Source organism: Acinonyx jubatus, chromosome F2 (assembly GCF_027475565.1).
Source record: "Acinonyx jubatus isolate Ajub_Pintada_27869175 chromosome F2, VMU_Ajub_asm_v1.0, whole genome shotgun sequence".
Classification (NCBI taxonomy): Eukaryota; Metazoa; Chordata; class Mammalia; order Carnivora; family Felidae; genus Acinonyx; species Acinonyx jubatus.
The window spans coordinates 81,696,129-81,714,989 of record NC_069394.1 but is presented as its reverse complement, the minus strand read 5'-3'; the positions used below and the strand labels follow the sequence as shown (position 1 = coordinate 81,714,989).

The window sequence follows — 18,861 nt, the reverse complement described above, 5'->3', positions numbered from 1 at the left end:
GGTAATAATTAAACCTAGGCTTCATGATTTTTGAGGACAATATTTCTTGGTCTTATTTTACTGATTCTTTTATTTTAGCAGTGTCAACCTCAGCTCTTGTGATCACTGTCTTCCCAGATTCCTTTTAATTGCCATTTACTGTGAATCCTTTTGTCTGAATTTCACACGTTTTCAACTGGAATTTCAATTTGGGACATTTTGTAGATCTTAGGAAAACAATTTTCCATCCATTTCATTTACTTTTATCCCTTTCTATTCTCAGTACACTATTCAAATCCTGTAGTATTTCTCCTTGTGAAATCAAAGATTGAACCATTAAAACCTTGTTTACCTATGAACATTGTGTCTTCTGTTGAGCTGATCTACGTTATATATGGTGACCATTACTAGAATTCCTTTTTAACACCTTTTAAAGTATGTTGTTACCTTGTTGCCTTTGTTGATTTTTAGTGATCTGACTCTATTTGCAGATTATTAAATTATTCATATGAATAGTTACTATGATGTTTATTGATAAAGTGGGTTTCTTTAAATTTTTTAAATGTTTATTTTGAGAGAGAGAGAGAGAGAGAGAGAAAGAGAACACAAGCGGGGGTGGGGCAGAGAGAGAGGGAGAAACAGAATCCAAAGCGGGCTCCAGGCTCTGAGCTGTCAGCACAGAGCCCGACTTAGGGCTTGAACCCACAAACCATGAGATCATGACCTGAGCCAAAGTCGGACGCTTAACCACTGAGCCACCCAGGTGCCCTGATAACGTATTTTTTTAATCAACTTTTCATCTCAATTTGAGTTTAAAAACTAGAGAACTAGACAAACAACTGCCTAGCTGTTTTTACTGATGTGAAATCAATAAATGCTCAGCCTACCCTGAGCCATGTTCTTCCTCCCAGAGCTCTTCTAAAAATTAGTGTAAGTTAAAACTCAGTCGCCAACTCTGACCCCTTGCTTATCTTGGATATTGGCACTTCTTTTTGTTTCTAAGTTTCCGTGTTCCTTGAAGATGGTTCCCACAGTTGAGGTTTGTGGTTATTGACATCCTAGAGTTGATGTACCTGTGTGTTTAGAAATGTACATATTTCTGATTAAAAATGTTACACCAAAGACTTCTCAATTTCAGTTAAAAAAAAAAGGATCATTGTTTTGTTTAAATGATATTAAATTGTATTGAAATGATAGTTGTAAATGGTTTGTTATGGAGAAGATACTATTTTGAAAATTTTCTAGAATAACTTTTTTATAAATCCAAGGTCTTTGAAGAATAATAAATATCATTGTATATAAAGCATTTTAGTATATCAAATACTTTCGTATCCCTTATGCTCTAACATAAATGTTGCTATACTCGTATACAAGACAAAATGGATTCTATTATTTTAGGTGATATCATCAAGATCATTAGTCTCGTACGGGACAAAACTGAGACTTGAACCCAGATCTCTAGACTCATATTCTTTGTTCTCTCTGCTATCCCACCCTGCTGCTCTGAATAGACAGTTTATACCTAGAAAAAAAAAATGTGAAATGGTGTATTGGATGTTGCTAAATATGTGTATATTGTTGACTTGTATACTGCAGATGAGATGCATAGGAGGCTTCGTTAATCAAGTGAAGAAAAGTGTTTATCAGATTGCAGTTTTTTTCTGCAGTAATTGAGCTGCAGGCCCAGAACTTACCGTGTAATTTTTATCTCTTTATTCTGCGGCATAGAGTAAGATCTTTATTGTTAATTGGGGGATGAGAAAGCCAAGCTGTTCATGTCAACAAGTTAAAGCAGTAAAACACTATAGCTGTAATGATTGCAAAGCTCCACCAGATGTGATGGAAGTCAAAGGAGGAAGTGCTACTTTCCTACAATACGGGCCAAACCAGAAAGCCTCCTTAGAAGGAGTGCTTAGAAGTGCTTCCTGTCACTCATGCCAAGTCCTAATAGCTGAGCAGGTGTTTTGTCAGGGTAAGCTTGAGGTGTATCATAGATACTTGTGTAAATGGTCGAGTGTGTTTTTCTACAGTAGTAATCCTCACCGTGTGGTTGTGGGACCAACAGCATCAGCACTACTTTGGAACTTGTCAAAAATGCCAGCTAAGAGGACCCACCCTAGACCTATTGAATCAGAAACTTTGGAGGTGTGGTTAACAATTTGTGTTTTAACAAGCTTATGGTTCTGATTCATGTTAAGGTTTGAAAATTTCTGTGCTAGAGTCACACTGAGAGATAAAGACCAAAAGATAAAGATTTAAGATTGGCCTGGGAGGAGTAGTGCTGACAAGCATGCAAATACATTCAGCTTTGTATTCAGAAGATGACTTACAGCCAGTGTCACAATGATCCTTAAAGATAGAGACCAGTCATAACTGAGACTAAGGTATCCAGTTTTCTTTCCAGACTGTGCTATGCACTCAATTCTTTTTTTTTTAATTTTTTTTAACGTTTATTTATTTTTGAGACAGAGAGAGACAGAGCATGAACGGAGGAAGGGCAGAGAGAGAGGGAGACACAGAATCTGAAGCAGGCTCCAGGCTCTGAGCTGTCAGCACAGAGCCCGATGCGGGGCTCGAACTCACGGACCGCGAGATCATGACCTGAGCCGAAGTCGGACGCTTAACCGACTGAGCCACCCAGGCGCCCCTTCAGTCTGTTTCCCTAATTCAAATGTATAACAAGAGCTTTACCCACGATTTCATTAAGTGTATTTTTTGAATTAGATTTTTTTTAAGTTTATTTATTTATCTTGAGATAGAGAAAGAAAGAGCACGAGCAGGGGAGGGGCAGAGAGAGAGGATCCCAAGTAGGCTACTTGCTGTCTTGCTGTCAGTGTGGAGCCCAGCGTGGGGCTCAAACCCATGAACTATGAGATAAATCATGACCTGAGCCGCAGTCAAGAGTCAGACACTTACCTGAATGAGCCACCCAAAGACACCCCTTTGAATTAGGAATTTTAATGTTATCATTTGTATCACTGTTTTCATGATTTTTCTACTTTTTATTAGAAATTTAGATTTTTTGTTATGTCTCTCCTATTGTAAATGAGTGTAATTAATATTTTATACATAAATGTTTTAGTGTAAATTCTTTATAGTGACTTTATTGAGTAAAACTGTGTGAACATTTCTAAGACCTTTAATTACCCAGTTGTGTATAGAAATGGGTATGTTACAATAACTCAGAGAAAACTTAATTTTTCTAAGATATCCTGTCTTGTATTGGAAAAATTAGATTAGCTTCTAGAGCCTCTAGAAAATAGTCAGTTTCTAGTAATATACTAGCTACTGTTTTAAAGAATAGCTAGTGTGTGTGTGCCAAGTACTGTATGTAAGTATCTGCATGTGTGCCTTGTATATATGAATATATGTACCTCATCTCACAGTAACACCATTGGGTATGTATGATCCCCATTTTAGATATGAAAAAGTTAAAGTTCAAGACATTGGAGTAATTTGATTAAGACAAAATAGGAAATAAGTGGCAGAGCTAGAATTAAAACCAAGCCAGTGTGACTTCAAACCAGGCTTTTCCCCCTGCTTTGTTCTTTGTATTTTCTGTCAAGTTCTGGCAGGATTTTCATTACCAATAAAAGTGCGGGATCTGTGCCTTGAACATAAAATTTATAACCACTGCTAGAAACATGGTGGTTCTTTCTTTAAGTTGCCATTCCCAGTGACCCTGTGCCTCAAAAAAGGAAATGATACGAGATTTATGGGTTTGCCAAGAGAAGTAGACTTCTGGTTTACAAAGGAAGTTTATTCTCATATTTCATACCACCCTTGTATGAGTTCATCTTTAATGTTATTTACTATACTATTCACTTTCAAACAAATAAATTGCTCCTCAATGTTGTGTATATTGGGATAAAAGGAGAATTAGACAAACTGTATTCTGGGAATTTAAAAACAGCACACACAATTATAAATATCAGTGTTCCACTTCAGCTTTTTTTTATCAGTTTCTTGGTCTGATTTGGGTAGGAAGCTGGAAGAAAGGAATTTGAACACAGGAGATAAATCTTGTCAAATAAAAAACTGGAAAATAAAGTATAAGCCTGAAATTTCTTATTCCTGAACTTGGCTTAATTCTTCAGCTTAGAGAAATTTCTTGCGACTTGTGTTTTTAAATTTTTCTTAAAGTAAATCTGATTTTTGGTGGAGAGAAAGAGTGCCCATTCACTCTTTAAATGAGTAAGAAGGTGGGCAGGATATTTTGCTATTTTAAAAAATTCATAATAAAGATAATTAACATTGTCTTGTCACTAACTTGGATTTAGTGCCCATGTGCTGGTGTAGGTGTCTACAGCAGGGAGCATGGGTGGTGCTTAAGCTTGTGAAGTTAGCCCTAGAAGTCACTGGGGCATAGTAGCCCCTTTCAAATCCAATTAATCAATCAATTGATCAAAAAGCATTTACTAATGACAGTATGTGGTTTATTGTTTATCCTGAAAATCAGAATTCTCACATAGCTTCGTGGAACTTTCTGCAGTAACAAAAGTGTTCTTTTTGATGCTGTCCAGTATGGTAGTCACTTGCCACACTGAAAATACTAGAAATGTGGCTCAGACAATTTAGGAATTGCATTTTAAAATTTATTTTATTTTATTTAAATTTGATTAGCTACAAGGGCCAGTGGCTTTATAGGCACAGGTGTAGTAGAAAGTGGGTCTAAATGTTCTGTTATCACCAGACCTTTGTGCAGTTAAAGTCCTTCCATTGCAGCTTGTCACACTGCCCAACACTTGATAGCTGTGAACAGGAAGTATAATCTCCTACAGTCCCACCTAAATTTCATGCTTTTTTAAAAAGTTTATTTATTTATTTTTGAGAGAGAGAGCATGAGCTGGGGAAGGGCAGAGAGAGAGGGAGACAGAATCCCAGACAGGCTCCTTGTTGTCAGCACCGAGCCAGCCAGAAGCAGGGCTTGAACTCATGAACTGGGAGATCATGACCTGAGGCGAAACCAATATCAGAAGCTCAACCGCCTGAGGCACCCTGGGGCCCCATTTCATGCTTTCTTGTCAGCCTGATCTAATCCTGTGGGCTAGGCTAACCAGCTCCTGTTGATACGGGTCACATCCCTTTCTCATGCTTTGATTCCTCCAGGAATAATGGCAACACCTTTCTTGCCATTGTCAAAGTGGTGAGTCCCACTCTTGTTCCAGAGAGGTAGCTTCGTATCTTGGAAAAACAATAGACTAGCTTTAAAGCCAGTTTGTTTGTTTTTCAGCCCTGGAATGGACCAGTGGTATAGAAATGATTGTTACTTAGCCTCCTCTGAAGATTGGGGTAGTCGTATTTACCCTGTACAGTGAAGGCTGAGAGACCTGAGGACTAAGTAAGAATTAAGGCTAGTGTTATAAGACCCAGCAGAATCTAAGCAGCGAGTATCAATAGCAAATAAGGCATTATGCAAATAAACATGTGAGCAGGTAACGGAGAAGTAATATTTGCTGCTAGTGGCCTGTAATTCTCATTAATCTTTAGGAAGAGAAAGAAAACAGGCCTTGGAAATGACACTAAATAACCCTAGTCTTGGCTGCACAGTAGACAGTGACTAATGTGAAGTGACTGAAGATGAGACTCAGAGCCACAGAAGCAGCAGCAGCACTGACAGCCTCACCCACTGAGCCCTTATGGGTGTGAAGTTCATTCATTTCATTCTCACAAGAAATCTGTGGAGTACCTTTAGCTCCTGTTAATACTCTCATTTCATAGAAGCAGAGTCACAGATTGAATTTGTCCACAGTCACACAGCTAGTAAGTGGCAAAGCCAGGATTTAAATCTAAGATGTCTTAGATCCAAAACCTGTATCTTCCTTTCACATCACTCTGTGCCATGCAGTGGACTTGCATGGGCCTGGATCCTTCCCCTTAGAGCTTTCATTTTTCCAAGCCCTTATTTTAAATTTGTACAGTCCCCAGAATCCCACTTTAAAGCTCATGGAACCCAGTTATATTAGGTCTGATTATCTATGTAAAAGGCACATTCACTTCTTTATATATACATCTGATAAATAGGAATAAAAAATATTTTTCCATTAGTTTAGAAAACATCTGTTGGGTTCCATGCAGATGTTAGGTACTGTTTGGCACTAAAAAACAAAGATAAAAATGAAACAGCTGAGATATTCTAGTAGTTGAGGGTTTCATTGTAGAGACAGACACAAGCAAACCAGTGTGAAAAGCACTCTCAGAGCACAGAGAAAAGAACAGCTTCTCCTGTGAGAAGGATTGACATTCATTCAAAAAACATTGTTTTGTTTTCGTTATTGTTGAACCAGCCCATCAAGACTTCTCACAGAGACAGCATTTTAGAAGGGTCTTAATTAATATGGAGAAGTCTGTCCTCTGCCTCCGTGCAGAAGCCAGTGTTCCTTCTATTGTAGCACGAAGAGTGTTTTACTGCACTTACCGTTTCCTGGTGTATTGCCCTACATACACCCTTAAGCCCTCTTAACTCCTCATGTCATGACCCGGCCTCTCCTCCAGGTGGTGGAAGAAAGACTGTACAGTGGCCAGGTTTGGGCCTGGGGTGGGTGAGGCTTAGAGTTGAGACTAAACTGTAAACAAAATTGATTGGTTTATCCCAAGCATGTCTTCAGTGAAAAGAAAAATTAAGCCTACATTATGTTTTTCTGGCAACTGTAGTTCCTAGTCCAACCTTGTTCGCTAGCTAGCCATTAAAATAAGGAGGGAAAGAAGAGGAAATTCTCTTTGTCTTTGTTTTCTTCGGGTCACTGCATTAATCCCATTAATCCACTTTGCTCCCACCACAGATTTGCATGAATTCTTCCTACATGGTAAACAAGCAAATTGATGTTATTTTATGGTTTGGAATAGAGAGTTTTCTTTTAAGGGAATTGTGTGTCAGTCACAATCATCCTTATCAGCATGTTCAGTGCAAAGCACAGTTTTTATGTAATCGGGTGCTAGAGGCAAAAAATCTGAGAATACATAACTAGTGGGAAAATAAAAAGAAACATTGCTCACAAACCTCAGACTTCCTGAAAAGTTGTTTACAGGGTATTTCACACTTTGTCAGTGTTGATATTGATAGAACTGTGAACCTTTGAAATTATAGAAAATGAAAAGATTTTTCATTTTATTTTCCTTCTCTGGTCCCAATGACATTTAAAAACAAAAGTATTGTTTCCTGTTTACTTGAGTTCTATATAGAACAATCTCAGGTGAGGAGAAGTGGAAATGGTTCTTAATGTAAAACATATGTGTTTGAGCAGCCATTTCTATTTTCAGAAAACATTTTGACAAATTGTCCTTTTTATTATACATACAGTATTCTCTATTAAAAAGAAAAAGACATTTACACCAGAAACCTTAGTACTTGGACTTCACTGAAGACTGTTACTTTCTAGTTTTTGTGTGTTTCATTTGTGTGTGTAACTCTCCCATATTTTAGTCCATTCTGCTACTATTTCAGGGATGCTCTGAGAGTTTATTGGAAAGTAAATGCATATTCTTCAAATTCCTTAGACAGAAAAATCAGTGGGAGCCCAGTGTCATGATAATGTTCACTGGTGTCATTCATTGTATATGTGATTTATCAAGTGACGTTTAACACTTAGGTTTGTTTTTATTTTCAGTTTGATATTTAGAAATACTAGTTAAATATAGTACAATATTAATCTCAACACATACATATTCTGTAAACCTTTTTTAGTTGTCACATAACATTTGTGGCAGACACACCAAGAGGTGATTGTAAGGTCTACAGCAGCTAATATTGGATTGCAGTATAAAACAAAATTGGGGGCACCTGGTGGCTCAGTCGATTCAGTGCAGGACTCTATTTTGGCTCAGGTCATGATCCCAGGGTCATGGAATCAAGCCCAAGTCAGGCTTCATGCTAAGCATGGATCCTGCTTAGGATTCTCTCTCTCCCTCTGCTCCTCTCCCTCACTTGCTCACGTGCTCTCTCTCCCTTTCTCTCTCTCTCTCACTCTCTCTCTCAAATTTAAAAAAAAAAATTAAAAAACAAGAGGTCATACTACCTAGAGAAATAATGATGGAATCATAGATATAGATACTGAAAAGTTCTAACTTCTTCCTACTAGTAAAGGAAATTGAACGTGTAAATTTTTTTGCAGAGACTCAGTGATGTGGCAGTGAGACATATTTGCTCACCACATTGAAATTAAATTGTGGTCATTGCCACTGGGCAGCCTCTGGGAGCCTCCGTGCCTCTCTTTGCACTTTTGCCCTCATTGACCCACGACGGCCCTTACCTGGCTCCCTCTCCTGGGAAGCCTTCCCTAACCCCAGTGGGCTTACTTAGTATCCTGTCTGAGTTGGCATGTCCTAACTCAGGAACACCCTTTTCCTTTGCAGTAAAACCGTCCACTCAGCCTTCTTTCTTACCTCTGACTGGATTCCTAGCTCCCTAGCCTACTACCTGGCACATGAAATGTATTCAGTAAAAAGAGTGAAATGAACCAAATGGACCTAGATAAGAGTTTTAAGGTCTTTCCTATATCAACTAGCCTTCCAAATATATTTTACAAGGTGTGTTATTATTTGAATTAATTTCCCAGACCCTCAGAGTAACATCTGTAACTAAAATTTCAGACCTCCCATTTTATGGTAAATCATTTTAAACCTTATTCAGATTCCCTAATTCATAAATTTTCATCCTATGGATCTAGTTAGATTATGCTTACCTGTATAGTTATTTTTGCAAGGTAAAGGGTACTTGTGAGTATATGAGAAATTTGAACAAGATTTCAAGTATGTTTACCTTAGAGAATCAATTATTTTCAAATCTTAGTACTATTTGTAAAGAAGCAAGTGATATGCTAGTAAAAAATTAGTCATGTCTGCTCATAGATGCAGAAAACAGATTGGTGGTTTCCGGAGGCAGGGTGGTAGGGGCAGGAAACATGAATGAAGGGGGTCAAAAGGCACAAATTTCCAGTAATAAAACAAGTCTTGGAGATGTAATGTACATCATGGTGACTATAGTTAATAATATTGTATATTTGAACGTTGCTAAGAGAGTTGACTTTAAAAGTTCTCATCACAAGAAAAACAATTTTGTAACTATATATGGTGAGGGATGTTAACTAGACTTACTGTGATGATCATTTCACAGTATATACAAATCCTGACTCATTTTGTACACCTAAAACAATATAACACGATATATCAATTATACCCCAATAATGAAAAATAGTTCTATCTATTTCAGAAGACTTTCCAAAACTTTCTGTTTTCTAAGGACTATGGTTTTAATTTGTAATTTGAAGTAATGAACTAAATTTCCTTACAAATCCTTTCTCTCCTAGACTTAATTCAGTTTGACTAACTTGAATCAAGAAGAATTTTACTAAATGTGTACAGTCAACATTTTTGTTTTATGTATTATTAAATAAACATTTGTGTCATCATTAGTATAAATGCTCCCCCTATTTTCTTGCAGAAGATACAGGACTGGATGAGCTGGCCATGTGCTGTAATAGCATGGCCTGAGTTCTTGTCTCTCTCAGAGCCCCACAGCTGGGCCAAAGAACCTTTATTTCTGCCTTGGGTTTTCCTTCTTTTAAGCAAAGCTAACAATGTTTGAAATACATATGTAAGTGCTTTTTGAAAATATAAAATTACTCAGCCACATTTCAAAATAGAGTTGGTTTTTTTTTGCTAAATCTTTAGTGATTCGTTTAATTATAAAAGAAGTCCAGATTTATAGTTACCAGGTAAATCTTTTTTAATGATTTTAAAAAGTTCTTGAAACTTTTAAAAATCTGCCTGTTTAGTAGGACACTGCATATTATCATCTCCATCCCTGGGAATCTTGAAGATCTGACTTTGGGCCAGCCACCAAGGTAGAGGGCTGAGTGAGTAAACAGAAATGCTGTGATATTGCAAAATGATACACAATTAAGAACAATACCACTTTTTCCAACTGCATCACTTTAATGTTTATTTTTGTTAGTTGCATATCAGCAAACTCCATTTGAAACTAAAAGAGTTCTATTTTTTATTGCTAAAAAGGATTCCTATCAAGTCAACCTTACTACGAATCACAAAATTTCAAAGTTAATTTTTTTATCAAGAATATGTTTTGAGGGACACGTAGGTGCCTTAGTCAGTAAAGTATCCAACTCTTGATTTTGGCTCAGGTCATGATCTCACGGTTCATGGGATCAAGCTCCGTGGCAGATTCTGTGCTGACAGCATGGAGTCTGCTTGGGATTCTCTCTCTCTCTGTGTCTGTCTCTCTGCCTTTCTCTCTCTGTTCCTTCCCCCATGCACTTGCACATACATGCGCACTCTCTCTCTCAGAATAAACTTTTAAAAAAAGAATATGTTTTGAATATTTTTATGTAGAACTGAATGTTAAACATTAAAATTAGGATAAGGGAACTATTAGCATTAAAGAGGCCTATGTTCCTATTAGGTAAATATTAAAATATGGAGTGTTAAACTAATAGCTAATAAAAATACTAGCTTTATAATAGTGATTAGCAAGGAATTTGAAACCTTTAAGAGGCCCTTAAATAAGGGCCTCTTCTATTTATGTGCCCATAAATAAGAAGGAAATGGAGTAAAGTAAGCAAAAACACCAAGAATGTAATGCTTGAGATCATGGGTATATTTGTACAGTTATCTAATGTAGTTGTATTGAGGGCAAGCCAAATACATTAATTGTTTTTATTCATTTTGATGCAATAATCCTGCATCTTGCATGAGTTTATTCACTTTGTCAACAAGAGATCAGAAAAATGGGTCCTTTTAGGGTTTGCATTGTGTGTGTGAATTATGCCACCTTGTAGATAAATTACTCATAATTAACCATGTGGTCCTACCCAGGAGACAAGGAATATCTAATGCTATCGAAATCAGTGAATTAACCTTCTTTTGAAATAGTGCTTATATTAAGTAAGGAAGATATCCTTTTTTGGATTTGAGCTACATAGAAAAAATAGAAGGTTGAACTCATTAAAATAGCTTTGAAAATTGTAGTGATTATTGGTATCAGAGAAGAAAGGCTAAAGTAAGCTTTCACTTAGTTGGAGTGGTTTGCTGTTTTTAATTCAGTTTAACCTTAACGGCCTTAAACAAGACTGAATTGAGCAGAACATAGTTCTAATATTGGTAATGTTTTGTTTTTTAGAGAGAGAGTGTGTGCATGAGCTGGGGAGAGGGGCAGAGGGAGAAAGAGAGAATCTTAAGCAGGCTCCACACTCAGCACAGAGCCCTACGCAGGGCTTGATCCCATGGCCCTGGGATCATGACCTGAACCGAAATCGAGAATTGAACACTGAACCAACTGAACTACTCAGGCGCGCCTAATATTGGTAATGTTTACCTGTAAACTGAAAGGTTCCAAATAGAAAAACTTTATCTAGCACGTTCTTCTTCTTAACTTAGTTATTAAAATAATATTACTTTATCATATTTTTTTAAATTAACTTGAAAGCAAAAGCTGGAAGTTTGTGACATCTTTCATCCATCTGGCTGTGTGAAGCATATTTGCATTTGTACCCAGACAGTGCAAGACACTGTACCCCACCCCCACCCTCTGATTTTCTTACAGCCTCTTCTTACTGTCTCGGTCTCTGTTCCTCCCTTCCTCCTGTCTCTTTTTGCATGTATGTGTCTAGCTCTGTCTCTGTCTCTCCATCTCTCACAATTTCTTCTTAACTTCTGAGTTACCATACCTATAGCCTATAGGCTTAAAACCTCACTATTACAAATTTATTTTTGGATAGAGTTTGTGGGAATATACTAGACCCCTAAACCTTAGCAAGCACCAGTGTCTTCTGTATTGCTTTAGGGATTGTTTTTCACTCAGCAGAATTCCTTGGAGATTTATCCATGTTGTCATGTGTATCAGTGGTTCCTTCCTTTTTATTGCTGAATAGTACTGTGGTATGGATGGATTTAACAGTTTGCTTAACTATTCATACCCATTGATGATATTTAGGTTTCCAGTCGGGGCTGTTATGAATACAGCTGCTACAGACATGCCTACATAGGTTTTTATATAAACATACGTTTGCATCTCTCTACAATAAATGCCCAAGAGTGCACTGGGTTGTATGGTAATTGCAAGTTTAGCGTTTTTAAAAATTGCCAACCTTTCTCTGATTGGCTATATAATATAGCTTTACATTCCCAGCAGCAATGTTTGAGCAATTCAGTTTCTCTATATTCTCATCTGCTTTCAATGGTGTCACTATGTTTTGTCTTAACCATTTTGATAGTATAGAGGTACTATATAAGTCTGGTTTTAATGTGTGTTTTCTTAATAGCTAATGACATTTAACATCTTTTGATGTGCTAATTTGCCATTCTTATATCTTCGGTGAATTGTCTGTTAGTGACAGCTGTCCATGTTTTATTTGATTGTTCATTTTTTCACTGTGGAGTTTTCAGATTTCTTTATATATTCTAGGTCATAGTCCTTTGGATATGTGATTTGCAAATATTTTACCTCTGTAGGTTCTCTCTTTGTCCTCTTAAAAAGGTCTTGCTCAAAGCAAAAGATTTTAGCTTTGATGAAGTTCAGTTTTGTAATTTTTTTTTTCTTTTTATCGGTAAAAATTTTTTTTTTATCTCAAGTCTAAGTACACTTTGCCTGGCCTGGGTACTGAAGATTTTCTCCTATGTTTTTCTAAAAGTGTTATGGCTTTATTGTTTACATTTATGTTCATGATCCATTTTGAGTTAAATTTTATATAAAGTTTGAGACTTAGTTTGAAGCTCATACTTTTTTTGACTATGAATATCCAGAGTCTACTTCTTTTATTGTATTGCTTTGGCACTTTTGTTCAAAATCAGTTGGGCAGATCTGTATATGTATCTGTATACTTACATATAGTATAGCGTGGAGTATACTTAATAGGTTCTCTATAATGTTTTATTGATCTATGTCTATTCCTCCAACAATATCATAGAGTAGTGATTATTGTAACTATATAGTAAGTCTTGAAAGTAAAGAGAGTAATTCCTCCCACTCTATTCTTCTTTTTCAAAATTGTTTTAGATGTCCTAGTTCCTTTGCCTTTCTATATAAATTTTTTTCCAACTTTGTTAAGGTGTATGGGTAATAAAAATTGTATACATTTAAGGTGTATACATGGTGATTTTATATACATTGTTAAATAACTACCACAATCAACCTAATTATATATCTTTTATCACACTCGGATGGCTACCAAATTATTGCTCTTAAAGGGAAATATGAGTAGTGATCTTCTATTCTGCCACCTTGCTAATGTCCTATATAAATTTGAGAGTAAGCTAATGTACATCTTGCAAAAAATCTTGCTGGAGTTTCAATGGGAATTGTTTTAAACCTATGTATCCTTTTGGGGAGAATTGGCATCTATATGATATTGAGTCTTTCGAGCCACTAAATATGGTATGTCTCTATGAGATCCTTGATTTATTTTATCAGTGTTTTATAGCTTCACACAAGTACTATATATGTTTCTTAGATTTACATGAAATGTTTTTTTTCATTATTTGCATTTTTAAATGAATTATATTTTCAATTTTGGTGTCCACGTGCTCATTGATAGTATATAGAAATACATTTTTTATATGCTGTAATCTTGCTGAACACACTTATTCTAGAGTTTTTCTGTCGATTGCTCTCTTGTAATTTTCTACACAAGCAATGATGTCATTTGCAAATAGGGAATGATTTATTTCTTCCTTTTTGTTCTGTATGTCATTCCCCTACCCCTGTCTTGCCTCATTGCACTGGCAAGAACTTCCAGCCCTCTGAATAAAAGTGGTGAGAGCAGGCGAGCCAGTGGCCCACTGCTGCACAGGAAAGTCAGCTGGTCCCTCTGGAAACTGTGTTCCAGGTACACTGCATGGGAGGCACACAGTGGAGTGCCATGGAAGGGTGAGGACCCCACTGGCATGGGCTGCATGCAAGCCTGCCCTCCAGAACTGCCTGGACTCTCAGGTTCCCTAACATGGCCCCCTTCTCCAACACAGTCTACTACTCTGCAGGAGTGGCAGTCTGCAGGTTGGCTCAGAATTCATACGCTAGGGTGAGAGTTGCCAGGTTGTGGTAGTAGTCATAGCCATGTAGCCAAACTGCATCCATTATCACCTGCCATGCCATCTTCTCTTCTGGGCCCTTCCACTGTCCCAAGGCATAGGTAGGGAGGTGGAGGTAGATGATGGGCTCAGTGAGCAGCAAGGGGACAAACGTCAAGTGGGTCCTGGAGTCCCCAGGCCTTGGCCGTCTGGGGGGCTGGGGGCACTTGAATTCTATGGGTAAGAGGATCTGCAACATTAACCCGGCACAGCAGAAGTCAGTGGAGTATAAATTTTGCTCCTTCTTTACCTTTGGTAAAGGTGACCTCATATGCCCTTGGGAGTCTCCTTCCCTCAATTTGTAAAATGTAAATAATTGTCATGACCTCTTTTTTTTCCATTTCCCTTATTCTTTGTGGAAAATGCTGTGAAAAGTATTCAATGGCCTATGTGTGAAGAAAGAACATAGGCCCCTTTTTAACAACAAAAAAAAAGAAAAGAAAAAATAGAATGACTATTCTTGCCTTGTTTCCCTTCTTAGATGGAAAGCATTCACTCCATCACTATTAATTATAATGCTAGCTGAGGGAGTACTCTATTTCTAGTTTTCTGACCTTTTGGTTATAAATCAGTGTTCAATGTTGTAAAATAGTTTTTCTGCTTCTACTGAAGAAATATAAGACTTTTTTTCATTTTTAATGTGGTCGAGGTGATTTTCAAATATCAAATGAGACTTGAATCCCTGGAGTTAACCCCTTTGTCATGTTGTATGATCCTTACATTTACTTCTGAATTCTATTTACTAGTATTTCATTAAGGATTTTTCATCTGTATTCCTGAGGTATGTTGGTCTGTGGTTTTTCTTTTCCTTTTCCTCCTTTTCCTCTCCCTCCTCCTCTTCCTCATCCTTCTCCTTCTTCTGTACTGTCTTTATCTGGTTTTCTTATTAGAGTAGTACTATTTTTATAAGGTGAATTGGTCAGTGTTTCCTCCTCTTCTGTGGTGTCTTCATAGTCTATAGTGATATCCTCTGTTTCATTCTTGATTTTGGTGATTATATCTTCTCTGTTCTTTCCTTTTGAAAAGATAGTATAAAATTGGTGTTAATTCTTCTTTGCACATTTGGTAAAATTCTCCAGTGGAACTGTCTGGACCTGGAGTTATCTTTCTGGGACTTTTTAAATTACATATTTATATATGTAATAAAAGATATATACATATCTTTATTGTTTATAGGTCTGTTCAAATCATCTGTTTCATTTTGGTTGAGTTATGGTAGTTTGTGCTTTCGAGGAATTGGTCCATTTCATTTAAGTTATTGATAATTTCATATATATAGCAGTTAATAGTAATCTCATACTAGTTTTGTGATGTCTTCATAGTCTGTAGTGATATCCTCTGTTTCATTCTTGATTTTGGTGATTATATCTTCTCTGTTCTTTCCTTTGTCAGTTAATTTTATTAATCATATCAAAAAGTTAACTCTTCATTGCATTTTTTTCTATTATTCTTAATTTCATCTATTTCTGTTCTTTATTATTTATTTCCTTCTATCCACTGTGGGTTTATTTTGTCTTTTTTTTTTTTTCATATAAGCTCATTTTTTTCAGAGCTTAGCTTACTGATTTGAGATTTTTCCTCTTCTCTAATGTAAGCTTTAAGTGCTATAAAAATTTCCTCTCAGTATTGCTTTAGTTGTTTCATACAAAATTTGGTATATTAAAGTTACATTTTCACTCAGTTAAATGTTTTATTATTTTTTAAAATTTTCCTTGGCACTTCCTCTTTGACCCATGGATGACTTAGAAGTGTGTTGTTTTTATTACTGTTTGTTATTTTATTTCTTTATTTCTTAGTTCTCTTTTCTTTCTGTTGATTTTTAGTTTACTGTGTTTCAGTTCTTTTAAATTCATTCAGGTTTGTCTTATGGCCTATAATATGGTTTTTCTTGGAATATGTTTTATGGGCTCAGTAAAAGAATGTGTATTTTCGCTGTTGTTGGGTGGAATGCTCTATAAATGTCTATCAGATCCTGTTGATCGATGGTATTTTTTACTCTTTGGTATCTTTACAGACATTCTGTCCAGTTGTTTTATCAGATGTTGAGAGACAGCTGTGTGGTCTGTATTTCTAATTGTGGATTTGTCATTTTTCCTTTCAGTTTTATCAGTTTTTACTTTATGTATTTTGAGTCTACATTGTTTGGTGCATATTAAGATGGCTGTGTCTTCTTGGCAGACTTACCTTTTTATTATTATGTAATGTTCCTCTGGTTGCATAATTTTCTTTGCTCTAAAACTGACTTCATCTGATACCCTGCTATATTTTCATATTTTTCTTAATGTTTATGTGATGTATTTTCCCCATCCTTCAACCTGTATCTTTATATTTGAAGTGAATTTTTTGTAGACAGCATATAGATGGATCATAATTTTTAATCCAGTTTGCTAATCCTTGTCTTTTACCTAGTTTATTTAGATCATTTATACTTAGTGTAAATATTGATATGTTAAGACATAGGTCTACCTTTTTACTTTTTGTATTCTTCATGTTGTTCTCTTTATTTTCATTTCTGGTTTTTTTTTCTGGCTTCATATGGGTTATCTAAACAATTTTTAGAATTTTCTTTTGATCTATATATAATTTTTTTGTATGTATCTTTCTTACAGCTATTTTATTGATTGTTCTAGGCATTATATTTTATACATATAACTTACCACAGTCTACTGGGTCAACATTTTGCCAGTTTTTATGAAGTATATAATAAACCTTATCTCTTATATCCTTTTAACTCTTCTTAATTAGAATATAATTTTTTTAAAATATTGGTTTTGCATGCATTTAGAACTATATCAGACATTGTTATAATTTTTGCTTCAACTATAAATACAATTTTGAAAACCCTGCAGGAGTAGGAAAGCCTATTGTACTTACCTGTATCTTTCCATTTTTATTTCTTCCTTCCCACAGATCTTGAGGTTCTGTTCATTGTTTTTTAATTCTGGTTTTGTTATTATTATTGTTATTGTTGTTATCCACATTGTTTAATTTCTATTTTTATCTTCAAGCTCACTGATTTCTTTCTGTTTCCTCCATTCTGCCATTGAACCCACTGAGTTTTTATTTTCACTATTTTATTAATTGGTTCTAAAATTTCCATTCTAAAAATACCTATTTTTTGCTGAGACTTTCTATCTTTTCATTTGTCTCATGTGTGTTCATAATTGCTTACTGAAGCATGTTTATAATGGCTGCTTTAGAATCTTTGTCAGATAATTCTAAAACTATTTCGGTGTCATTTCAGCATTGCCATGTATTATGTTTTTTTCTTTTGAGATTTTTTTTCCTTGTTTTTAGTATAGGAAATAACTTTAGATGGTAACCTGTACATCGAGGTATTATGATATGAGAATGTGGATCTTATTTAAACCTGTTTTAGGGGAATTTTTCTGACACTGCTCTGAGAAGAAAAGTGGAGGGAGCTGGAGGTGGGGGGCTTATTACTGCCAAGTGGAGGTAAAAGTCTAAATTCTCTTCTTGATCCCCATTGATACTTGAAGGGTGAAGAACTCATTGTTACTGCTGAGCAGATGTGAGTTCCAGCTTCCTGCTAGACCTCAGCTGACATAACCCTTGCTGGGAGGGCCAGGGGTGCTGCTTCCCACATGGTTTCCACTGATAACACTGGAGGAAAGTGTGAGGATAGAGGGTAGCTACAGTACCACTGGGTGGAGTTGAAAGTCCTGACACTCTGTTGGGCCTACTCTGACTGTACACCAGAGGGGCAGGGAAGGGTACTTGTTACTGATGTCAGGTGGGAGTGGAAGTCCAGACCCCCAGGTGGTCTCCACTGTCATTGTGTGTGTGTGTGTGTGTGTGTGTGTGTGTGTGTGTGTGTGTTGCAGGGGCGGGGATTGATCAGGGAAGGCTATTATAAGCCTGCAGGGATGGAAGTCCCAACACTCTATCCTGCCTTCTCTCACACTACCCCAACTGGGCTTTAGAGACTTTTTATTACAGCCTGATGAGGGTGCAAGTCAGGGCTCCCCACTCATCCTTTTCTCATGTGTGTGGTAGTGAGTCACAGGTCTTCTGTGATGTTTGCCTAGAATAGAACAGTCATTTTCTAAAAATTTTGTGTCTCACCAGGCTGCCCCTTCCCTGACCTTTGGTTGGAGAGAGTAAGCTTTTGCAGGGGCTTTTTTATCTGTACGCCTCATTGTATTAGGTTGCCACCTTCTTCAGTTTGAAGTCTGGGATATAAGAGACAAACAGAAAACCCAGAAGCTCACCAGTATGTTGTTCCTTAGGTCCTAAGGTCTCTAGGGCCTAGCTGGCATGCCTTCTTCCCACCTCTCAGTATCTTCTTATGTTTAGTTGATATCTAATGTCAGGCATTTTAGTTGTGCTTAATGGGATAAATTAGAGAAAAAGATGTCTGCTCCTAAATGGAGTGGAAGTGGAAGTCCTAAATTTTCCTTGATGTGTAGCAGCATTACCTCTTTTGAGGAATGAGCGTTGACGAGTCTTCTCAAATCTGGTATTTGAATGGAACCAGGAAAATTTTGTCTTTTATGTTCCCAGACTCCTTTTCTACTTAAACATGAGGCATTTCTGTGACTGTGCTCCATTTGATAGTGAAGGTGGAAGCTTCTTTGGGACTTGATGTCATGTTCTTTGAAAGATTAGAGCCACCAAAATGTCTAAAGGTTTTATTTATAAATAACATTTCTTTTAATGTCTGGGCAATTCTTTGAGCCTGTTGATAGTCTTTGCTTACTCCCTTAATTTCTTCATGAAGCATCCTAAGGCCATCACCTACTAGACTAGGAGATCTGAGGAAGCTTTAACCCAGGTACTGAC

General features: G+C 36.6%; 1 protein-coding gene across 2 annotated transcripts in view; it reads left to right on the top strand.

The window, feature by feature from the left end:
• Nucleotides 1–18,861, top strand: part of SPIDR (scaffold protein involved in DNA repair) — a 493,308-nt gene that overhangs the window by 332,443 nt on the left and 142,004 nt on the right. The window lies entirely within an intron of this gene.